The 10,000-nt window shown below is 39.7% G+C and overlaps 1 protein-coding gene and 1 long non-coding RNA gene across 13 annotated transcripts in view; one reads left to right on the top strand and one right to left on the bottom strand.

Annotated features, from left to right (window-relative positions):
- LOC143017628 (uncharacterized) overlaps window positions 1-7,898 on the top strand; it is a 19,700-nt gene extending 11,802 nt beyond the window's left edge. Inside the window, exon 3 of the long non-coding RNA XR_012965673.1 lies at window positions 7,639-7,898. This is a non-coding gene — a long non-coding RNA (uncharacterized LOC143017628). The remainder of the gene's footprint in view (window positions 1-7,638) is intronic.
- pros (homeobox protein prospero) overlaps window positions 1-10,000 on the bottom strand; it is a 2,108,934-nt gene that overhangs the window by 317,205 nt on the left and 1,781,729 nt on the right. The window lies entirely within an intron of this gene.

Here is a 10,000-nt window from a genome sequence, read left to right as displayed (position 1 = left end):
GAGTACATATACACATACATATCCACATAGATGCACATGTACACCCCAAACATAAGTTTGGTTATACAGTTTCCTGAGTAGGTATAAGGAGTGAGTGGTGAAATGAGAATGAGTTTGGGCACAAGACAGCCTCCCTCTGAAATGGTGGGTGTATTCCAGACAGACAGGCCAGATTACACAGACGATGTGCTGCAGAAGGGCCGTAAATGGGGCTGGAGAGGAGAAAGGGAAGTCCGCTTGTGAGGGAAGTGCACTGGGAGACTAACCAAGAAGGGACTGGTAAGGAGTTCCTGAGGCTCAAATGTTATGGGATTTTGTGTGTGTGTGTGTGTGTGTGTGTGTGTGTGTGTGTATGTATATGTGTATGTGTGTGTGTATGTGTAAGTGTGTGTGTGCGCGTGTTAGTGTTACTGTGTGTGTGTGTGTGTGTGTGTGTGTGTGTGTGTGTGTGTGTGTGTGTGTGTGTGTGTGTGTGTGTGTGTGTGAGAGAGAGAGAGAGAGAGAGAGAGAGAGAGAGTGTTTGTGTATGTGTGAGTTTGTATGTGTGTGTCTGTTTGCATGTGGTAGTGCATGTGTGTGTGTGCGCGTATGTGTGTGTTGTGTATGTGCATGTTTGTGTATGTGTATGTGTACATGTCTTTATGTATGTATTATTGTGCAATTGTTTGTGCGTGTACAGTACGTGCATATGCACATGTGTGTATGTGCTACTCATTTAATACTTATGGGAAAATATTTTAAAACTAATTTGCTCTCGAGATTACCTTTATCACTTATTGGAAACTTATGTCCAACATTTCTTTTTTTTTATGTTCATTTTGCTCTCCATCGTAATGGCATATTTCGTCGATTTTGATTCGTAATGAGACTCTACTACATGGGTTCTTAAACTGGGGTTTGCGAACTCTTGGGGTTCCCGGGACGTTTACAAGGCTACTCAGAAGACTAGCGAAAGATTATTTAAACATTTAAATCTGCAGAGAGAAAAACTTGTACATTGGTTTTTTTTTATGTTAATGCATAACTGATGCATAAGGTCATTACACTTTGAACCACTTGATATCCACTGCGTTGCCACTGCATACATAATTAATGTTAATATGTTACCATTCTGTATTCTATGTCAGGTTAATGGAGGTACGGGTCGATGGTCTGACAACTCGGGTTATGTAACGGGAAAAGGGTTGAGAACCCCTGCTCTCTTTAAATGATTGAAGGTTAGGTGGTTTTCTGGGCTAATACTTTCTAGAATTCTTGATAGATACTGGACCCATTTACATGTCTTACCGAATCTAAATAAATTCATCCGGCGTTTATTTACAACTTCGTGATTAAATTCTCTTCTATCGAAATTGTTCGTCCTTTGTCTTATAAAGTCTCATCTCTTATTTCTCGCCAAGGATCACCGAGTTGCTTATTGATTTTAAAATATTTACGATTCTCGCTGGCAGAGTGGGTTAAAGCGTCGCTACTTGCGTCGGAGGGCGAAAGGAGCTCCGTCCTAGCTTCCTAATAGGGGTAGTTCGCGATGTTAAACCAAATCATGTCAGGTTGTATCCTCCCCCAGGAAACAGGACGGCAATTCTGCAGTGGACCATCAAGAATGAACAGTATCACTGAAATCATGAACATCACTTAAGAAATAATTTCAGAAATTTAGGAGGAATCTTGTACATCTGTACGCTTGTACACTGTAGTCTGTAGGCATCAACATCAAGACTTTTGAATGAGAAACGCTGTGAACAGAGACTGGAAACTATTTGTTCAGCAACATTAGTGAAAGAGATCCTCGCCATGTTAAGAAGAGTTGACTACAGCCTATGAAAGTATGAATTCGAATAAACTAAAAAGACCTCAAGACAAGAAGGGGTGCAGATTATGCTGATATGAGGACACACACACTTGCTACATCTCTGCCCTAGCATGTTAGAATACCTCTGCAATACAGTTATCATAACGGTCTGTAGACTGTACCAACAAGAACATAAGAATGGAGGAAACTGTGAGATACCATAAGACCTATACTAGGCAGTACCATGTCCTTCTACCATCTGTGATCCCTAGCCATAAAGATATCTAATCTTCTCTTAAAAAAAAATTATTTCAGCTCTCACTAAATGGTTAGTAAGTCTATTCCATTCGTTAACCACTCTAATGGTGAACCAATTCTTGCCTATTTCCTTCTTGAACCTATATTTGTCCAATTTAAATCCATTACTATTAGTCTTGCCCTGCTGTCTTAATATGATGACCTTACTTGTATCTCTTGTTAAAGCCTTTGACCCATTTGAATACCTCTGTTGGATTACCCCGGACTCTTCGTCTTTTCAGAGAGTGTAATTTAAGGTGCCTAAGCCAGTCTTGGTATGGCAAATTTCTAAAACTTTGTATCATTTTGGTCTAAGACCTTTTATAATTTTGGACGACAAACGACAAGGTTGCAACATCTCTGCAACGTCTGAATCCTTCCCTAGCATCTTGCAATACCTCTGCAATGGCCATTCTCAAGCCTCCATCGCACACCCACTCCCCACATCCCGCCCGAATTGCTGCAACAGCCCCCGTCCAACTTAGTGCTGCAGGACGTCCTCTAGCTACAGAGGACGCCGACGCGAGCTTGAGAGGGGCAGCGGGACCTCTCTCTCTCCCTCTCTTTCTACCTCTCCCTCCCTCTCTTCCTCTTTCTATTTTTCTCTCTCTCTTTCTCTCTCTCTCTCTCTTTCTCTCTTTCAATTTCTCTCTCTCTCGCTCTCTATTTCTTTCTATCTCTCTTTCTCTCTCTCTATCTCTCTTTCTCTATGTATTTCCCTTTCATACTCTGTTTCTCTATGCCTCTCTCTTTCTCACCATGCTTCTCTCTCTCTGCCTACTTGTTTGTTTCTCTCATTCTGTTTCTCTTCGTATCTGTGTGTCTGTCTCTCTCTTCCTCTTCCTTCCTTTCTCTCTCTCTCTCTCTCTCTCTCTCTCTTATTCTCTTTCTCTCTGACAGATGTGAGGAGAGAGCAAGTAGGATTCATGGGGAGGATGGGAGACAAGTAGGATTCATCTGCAGGATGGGGGACGGAGATGGCCGCTAGGATGGTCAAGAGTGTCGGACGGAAAACTGTGATTGTACGGGAATGGGGTGCCATAGTCACAGGATACTCCCAATCAGAGTTGTCTGGGAGGACAGGGGTCCTTCGCCCCTCCTCCTGGTGGGCGCCTCGGGTGAAGTGAGCAACAAACACGGTCGAGTAGACCAAAATGCAGCGTCGTCAGGAGCAGAACACGGAGCAGCTAATTAGAACAATTTCGACTACTTGGCGACTCTATGGAGTCGCGGGAAGGAGGAAGAGGAGGAGGAGGAGGAAGAGGAGGAGGAGGTGGAGGAGGGTCAGGGTGAGGAGAAGATGGGGAGGGATGAGAAGCAGGAGGAGGGGGAGGAAGGCGAAGGGGAGGAGAAGTGGAGGAAGAAAAAGGGACGAGGACGAGGAAGATAATGAGGAAGATGCTGAATGGCGGCATGGACATCTGCAACAGCAAGAACTAGTGAAAAAGATAAGGACGAAGATGAAGAGGTATAGGAGAAGGAAAATGAGGAGACAAAGGAGGAGGGGGAGGGATAATGGGGGGGAAGGAGGAGGAAAAGAGGGGAGGAGGAGCGGAGGAGGAGCGGAGGAGGAGGAAGAGGAGGAAGGAGGAGGAAGAGGGGAGGAGAGGAGAAAGAGGAAGGAGGAAGAGGAAGAACAGGAAGAGGAGGAAGAGGAAGTGGGCAGGAGGAGGAGGAGGAAGAGAAAGAGGAAGAGCAGAAGGAAGAAGAGGGGCAGGAGGAAGAGGGGGAGGAAGAAGAGGGGAGGGGGAAGAGGAAGAGGGGAAGAGGAAGAGGGGAGGAGGAGGGGGAGGAGATGGAAGAGAAGGAGGAAGAGAAGAATGAAGAAGAACAGGAGGAGGAGGAGGAGGAGGAGGAGGAGGAGGTAGAGGGAATGCTAAGGAAGCTTAGGTTCTACTACGAAGAGCAGCGTTTCAGAGCGCAATGGGACAATGGGTGGGCCAAGCGAGCCTTCCTCTGAACACTTTGTACCAAGAAATAAATCTTCTCTACATTTGTCAGCGTGTGTGCGTGTTCTCTCGTGTTCAGGCATGTGCGTGCCTAAGCACTTGAGAGCTTGTGTGTGTGTGTGTGTGTGTGTGTGTGTGTGTGTGTGTGTGTGTGTGTGTGTGTGTGTGTGTGTGTGTGTGTTTGTGTGTGTACGTTTTTGTGTGTGTGTGCGTGTTTGTGTGTGTGTATTCACCTCGGGTCTGCTGCAGTCTCTGTCGAGACAGCCAAACACCACCCTACGGCAGTGAGCTCAGAGCTCATTATTTGCCGATCTCTGGGTAGGTCTGAGACCACTCACACACCACACACCGGGACAGCAAGGTCACAACTCCTTGACTAACGTCCCGTACCTACTCACTGCTAGGTGAACAGGGGTTACACGTGAAAGGAGACAAACCCAACTTATCTCCGCCCGGCCGGGGAATCGAACCCCGGTTCTCTGGCTTGTGAGGCCAGTGCTTTACCAATCCGCCACCGAGCCGTGTGTGTGTGTGTGTGTGTGTGTGTGTGTGTGTGCGTGCGTGTTTGTGTGTGTATGTGTGTGTGTATGTGTGTGTGTGTGTGTATGTGTAAGTGTGTGCGCGTGTTTGTGTGTGTGTATGTGTGTGTTCACCTAATTATTTTGATCTAATAATAATATATGTAATAAAAGCTCGTAATGTGCTGTCTCCCCTTTTATATTAGTTGGATTTACCCTTATTTATCTATTTATTTATATATCTATATATTTTTGTTTGTCTAGATTATCTATTGTTTCATGTCGTTCCAAAGTTCATCGCATCTGTACCGAAAATTGAAATTCTGAATACTTTTCCAAAATTTTATATTTGTCTTTAGTTTCTTTTTATGTCCTCACGTCATTCTCCCGTCTCTCACTAAGAAGTCTCCTTTGTTGATGATGTCTGCTCCTTTCACAGATCTAAAGACAGCGATCATACCCTCTTTCTCTTTTCTAATTCATATTTTTCTTAACTACTATCGTCACTTTTCCATTATTTTCTTTCCTATAATATCTCTTCTCCACAAACTGTATTTCCCTTTTCACGCTTGGATATGAATATTTCTAGTGAGGTTAGGTCCTACAAGGAATGTAATTTCCGATTCTTTTTCCCTTAATATAATCGTCGTATATAATCGGGCCCATGTGAAACCATCTACATCAATGTATGCCATTTTCAGTCTCTACAGTGTGTTTTTTTCCCTTCGGTGTACTCTTTTGGTTTGCTACCTATAACTCTTTAATAAAAACTGTCTAATATTTCTCCGTTCTGTTGTTTTCTTTTAATGTGAATTAAACTCAATCTTTTAGTAGTTTTCCCCCTCCGTTTTCATATCTAACCTAACGCTTTTTCAATTAACTGGAAGCTATAGATATCATAACATATTGTATCATAATATTAACATGTATAACAGACTGAATATCCCGCTATCGGATCACTAGCTGTGATCCTCTTCAGCGTGGTTGTACAAAAGGTCTGGTGGACTTGTATACATTAAGAGGGGATACATAGGGGAGACATGGGAAGGTAAGCATACTAATGCTTATTGTATAATAATTATAACATACTATAACCTTTTAGATATTCTTAAATACTGGTCTTATATCGATGATGAATTGTAAATCTTGTTTTTTTATACTTTCTAAATTACGTGTTCCTTTTTCCATCGTTAGTATAATTATATACTCATTTCCTACATCTTCCTGTTCTCCTTTCCTCGACTGATGTTCGGTCTTTTCAATTTTATTTCATCCCCTTTTTGATCTTCCACATTATTTGTTCCTCGACTATTGCTTTAGTATTGTTCTTAAATTTAACTTTATTGGGTTGTCAAATCTATTTAATTATTTACCATACCCTTAGACGAATCTTATTTTTTCAGTCCCATTTTTCGGGTTAAAATTAAGGATATTTAATCTTTGTTATTATATTTTGTTCTCTCTAGATTTTTCTACTTTTCTTCAATATTTCATGCCTTCTACAAGCTTTCAATTCTACTTTTCTACACTTGTTTTATTGTTGTTTTATTACCATTATTATCATTTAAAGTTTCTTTTTACTTTTCGGGATAATATTGAGGATATTTATTATTAGATTTTGTTCTCTCAAGAGTTTTCTACATTTCCTTCCATATTTTATGCCTTCTATAAACTATTTTACTTTTCCACACCTGTTCTATTGCTATTTTATTATCATTATTATTATTTAAAGTGTGGACAGGCAGAAAGTCTTCTAATACACAAATTTTGTTGAAGGTGATGCTATTTTCTGCATTGATAATTTTCTTGCAGATCGTTTCTTTACATCTCGCAAATCGCCGTTGTGGAGGATCTAATCCCTTTAGAACTAGAAGGTGTTTATAAGCCTGAGATGTAAAATCTAATTCTAATTTATGAACATATTCCAATCTTCTAGTGATCTCTCCCAGTCCTCTGTAGAACTAGTAGGTAGGCGGTTATAAGCCTGAGATGTAAAATCTAATTCTAATTTATGAACATATTCCAATTTTCTAGTGATCTCTCCCAGTCCTCTGTAGAACTAGTAGGTAGGCGGTTATAAGCCTGAGTCGTAAAATCTAATTCTAATTTATGAACATATTCCAATTTTCTGGTGGTCTCTCCCAGTCCTCTGTAGAACTAGTAGGTAGGCGGTTATAAGCCTGAGATGTAAAATCTAATTCTAATTTATGAACATATTCCAATTTTCTAGTGGTCTCTCCCAGTCCTCTGTAGAACTAGTAGGTAGGCGTTTATAAGCCTGAGATGTAAAATCTAATTCTAATTTATGAACATATTCCAATTTTCTAGTGATCTCTCCCAGTCCTCTGTAGAACTAGTAGGTAGGCTGTTATAAGCCTGAGACGTAAAATCTAATTCTAATTTATGAACATATTCCAATTTTCTAGTGATCTCTCCCAGTCCTCTGTAGAACTAGTAGGTAGGCGTTTATAAGCCTGAGGTGTAAAATCTAATTCTAATTTATGAACATATTCCAATTTTCTGGTGATCTCTCCCCCGTCAATATTCATCCTATTATCAAATACCACTCGGGCGACACCTGTACTACTCATTGAAGAAGGCTTAGTTGAGCCGAAATCCGGATCGGAGATTATGACCACTTATGTAATGTACTAGATCTACAAGAGATTAGACCCTGCACAACGGCGATTAGTGGAATTTAAAGAACTACCTGCAAGAAAATGGGCTATGCAGAAAATTGCATCACCTTCAACAAAACATTATTACTATTATGATATATCATTAACATTATTAGCATTATTACTATTAGTATCATTATCATCACCATTATCTTCGTTATCATTATCATCTTCATTAGCATCAATTATTGTCATCCTTATCACCATTATTATCAGCAGTATTATCATCACTGTTATCATCATCATCATTTTCATAATTATTATTGTTGTCATTATTATCACCATTATCATCACCAGTATTATCATCATTGTTATCATCATCATCATTTTCATAATTATTATCATTATCACTACAAATATTTTACCACTTTATATTTTCACTTTTATTTGCGTTATTTTCACAGCCGAAACCTAAAACTTCCTCCTCCTTGGTACACAACTTCTTCCTGACCGCCGTAATGAGCGAGTGTCGCTCTTCATACACAACAGCATCAGCATCAGCGTCTAAGGAGGGAAGGACTGAGCCCCGAATCCGCGCCAGAAAACCACCGGACGACGGCGACAAGGGCAGAAGGTATTAAATCGTCCAGCCTCGACATAGGCACTCATACTTAGCCACCTCGGAGACTGGATGAAAAAGTTGGAAATGAATGGGGTTCCACCTACTACCGGTACTTGTGTGTGTGTATGTGTATGTGTATGTATATATACTTATATATATATATATATATATATATTATATATATATATATATATATATATATGTATTTATCAAATCCTTTATGCAGGTTAGTCTTCCGACAAGTGTTTATATATTTGACAATTTTTGGAAATACTTACGTCTTATAAGAGAAAGATAGCATGGTCAGTAAGGTCTTTGTCTTATAATATATATATAGATATATATATATATATATATACACGCGTGTATATATGAAAAAACACGGAAAATGAAAGATTGGTGACCGAACGTTTTTGCCTTGAACAGACGAAAACGTTCGGTAACCAATATTTTCAAATTTCTAGTGTTTTTTGTATATATTGTGAATCACGTGCTCATTGTGATTTCATGTATGTGTATATATGTATATATATGTATGTGTATTATATATGTATATATGTATAAGTATATATGTATATGGACAGGTATATGTAAATGAAATAAATATGTACTTCTAGGTTTCATATTAAACATACATTGTTAAGGACCAGAGCTCATCCAATTCTGACTCTCTCCTTACTCCTTTTTTTTCCTCTGACAGACAGGTACTACGTGAGACTCCGGAGATCTTTTAATTAATATAATTTAAACTGAGCTTTCGGTTGATAGATGCAATTATTTTCAGATAGGAGTAAGTTGTTTAAGCTAAGGTAAATAATGATATGGAAAATAACTATTTATACAAATATCTTTTTACAGTAGGTAGGCGTTCTTTGGCTCCAGATAATACTCCTCTCCTCCAACACATCGACTGGATATGATTCTTATCTACATTATCACTTACCTCTCCTTCACAGAACTGGTTGAGTCATTATAGGTTTTATTTCTGTCATATTTTCTAAAGGTGCTAAGTCAGAAAGGAGTTAATAGAAATGGGGAAACAAATGGGAGTTGGATTGTTGTGAGATGACTAGATGGTGGTCTTGGCTGGCTTCCTCTCATATATGGGAGAGGAAACCTTTTGGTATATAGAGCAGGTAGCTAGCAGGAAGTGGTAAAAATAACATAAGGCAGATATGAAATTAGATACGTTTAAGTTACTAAAACTAGTATCTGTTAACGACTACAAGATAACAAAATCGTTAGTTTTTCAGTCTGTTCAAACAAAAAGTCCTGTATTATTAAGGAAAAGGAGCATTTAATCCGAACAAACTAAATACAATGATATTAATATATCAAGAATGAAAGTCCTGCATTATTAGCTAAAAAGGAGCACGTAATTCAATGAAATGAACTGGCGAGGACGGGGTTATGAAACAAGAAACAGGGAGGGAGGGAGGGAGGGAGGGAGAGAGAGAGAGAGAGAGAGAGAGAGAGAGAGAGAGAGAGAGAGAGAGAGAGAGAGAGAGAGAGAGAGAGAGAGAGAGAGTTGGAGGGAGAGAGTTGGAGAGAGAGTTGGAGAGAGTTGGAGATAGAGAGAGAGAGAGAGAGAGAGAGAGAGAGAGAGAGAGAGAGAGAGAGAGAGAGAGAGAGAGAGAGAGAGAGAGAGAGAGAGAGAGAGAGAGAGAGAGAGAGAGAGAGAGAGAGAGCGAGCAAGAGGTTCTCGAAGCAAACAAACAGCTAAGTCCTCAACACGTCTTCACCTCCGCGTCCCAAGCGCCATGCGGGTTCCACTGAAGGCGCCCTTTCCTTCTTACCACCTTAACCATCTTCACTCCAGATCTTTTCTGTCTCCAATTCAACCTGCGTCGCTTTGTTGCTGTTCGTGCTCTTCTTACCTCGTTCTTTTTCTCGTGTTCTTTACTGTTTTGTTGTTCATGTTCCTGTATTCCTTAACCATCGCCTCTTTCAATCGTATACTTTCATTCAAAGTTGCCTCACTCAAAACTCCGGTAGCCCATCTATCTATTATTCTAATGTATTTGTATATATATGTATATGTATATGTATATATATATGTATATATATATATATATATATATATATATATATATATACACATATATAGAACGTGTTTGTGTACGTATTTATGTATGCTTGTATGTATTCATATATATACATATAAATAATGTTCATCTCAATAAGTTGTAGGCTAATCGTAGGGT

The sequence above is a fragment of the Oratosquilla oratoria genome, chromosome 32, assembly GCF_046742065.1.
Source record: "Oratosquilla oratoria isolate Oo_2021 chromosome 32, ASM4674206v1, whole genome shotgun sequence".
NCBI lineage: Eukaryota > Metazoa > Arthropoda > Malacostraca > Stomatopoda > Squillidae > Oratosquilla > Oratosquilla oratoria.
This window is presented reverse-complemented; position numbering and strand designations above follow the sequence as displayed.